The following is a 1,262-nucleotide window of genomic DNA, read 5'->3' as shown; positions in this document are numbered from 1 at the left end:
CCCAGCCTGGAATTTTAAGGGACTCATTCAAGAACTGTGAAGCCCAGCTTCTTCTTTAATATTTTTCTTTTTCCTTCCTTTCTCCCTCTCTCCCTGGTTTGTATATGTCTTTTTTGGTTTGTTTGTTTTGTTTTGAGACAGGGTCTTGTTCTGTTATCTTGGCTAGAGTGCCATGGCATTATCATAGGTCACTGCAGCCTCAAATTCCTAGGGTCAAGCCATCCTCCTACCTCAGCCTCCCAAGTAGCAGGGACCACAGCCATGCGCAACCATGCTAATTTCTTTTCTATTTTTGGTCAAGACAGGGTCTCATCCTTGCTCAGGCTTGTCTTGAGCTACTGGCCTCAAGCAATCCTCCTGCCTCAGCTTCCCAAAGTGCTAGGATTACATGTGTGAGCCACCATCCCGGTCTTCAGTATTTGTCTTTAGGAAACCCTTCTCTTTTTTAAAATTTTTATTTATTTATTTATTATTTATTTTATTTTTGGAGACAGAGTCTCACTTCATTGCTCTTAGTAGAGTGCTGTGGCATCACAGCTCATAGCAACCTCAAACTCTTGGGCTTAAGGGAGCATCCCAAGTAGCTGGGACTACTGTCACCTGCCACAATGCCCAACTATTTTTTTGGTTTTTGGTTGTAGTTGTCATTGTTTGGCAGGCCTGGGTTGGATTCAAACCCACCAACTCCGGTGTATGTGGCTGGAGCCCTAGCTGCTGAGCTACAGGGGTCATGCCAGGAAAATCTTTTCATTAAGAATTCCAAGGTTGGGGCGGCACCTGTGGCTCAAAGGAGTAGGGCACCAGCCCCATATGCCGATGGTGGTAGGTTCAAACCTAACCCCGGCCAAAAATTGCAAAAAAAAATAGAATTCCAAGGTTGGTTGGCTCAGTGCCCATAGCACAATGGTTATGGCGCCAGCCACATACACCAAGGGTGGTGAGTTCAAACCCAGCCCGGGCCACCTAAACAACAATGACAATTGCAACAAAAAAGGCATTATGGTGAGTGCCTATAGTCCCAGCTACTTGGGAGGCTGAGGCAAGAGAATTGCTTAAGCCCAAGAGTTTGAGGTTGCTGTGAGCTGTGATGTCATGGCATTCTACCGAGGGCAACATAGTGAGGCTCTGTCTCAAAAAAAAAGGAATTCTAAGGTTGGAAGGAATCTCTGTGGATCATCCAGTCTGCCATTTGTCAAGTTTTGGATAAGATAATAACATTAGCCTGAGGAGAAAATTTATCTCATGTGAATTTTTTTTTTTTT

General features: G+C 44.6%; 1 protein-coding gene across 1 annotated transcript in view; it reads left to right on the top strand.

The window, feature by feature from the left end:
* The window catches only part of FAM117A (family with sequence similarity 117 member A), a 53,453-nt gene that overhangs the window by 30,819 nt on the left and 21,372 nt on the right, over positions 1-1,262 (top strand). The gene's annotated exons all lie outside the window — the stretch shown is intronic.

This window comes from Otolemur garnettii, unplaced genomic scaffold (genome assembly GCF_000181295.1).
Source record: "Otolemur garnettii isolate 467f Iridium unplaced genomic scaffold, OtoGar3 scaffold00018, whole genome shotgun sequence".
NCBI classification, from domain to species: domain Eukaryota; kingdom Metazoa; phylum Chordata; class Mammalia; order Primates; family Galagidae; genus Otolemur; species Otolemur garnettii.
This window is presented reverse-complemented; position numbering and strand designations above follow the sequence as displayed.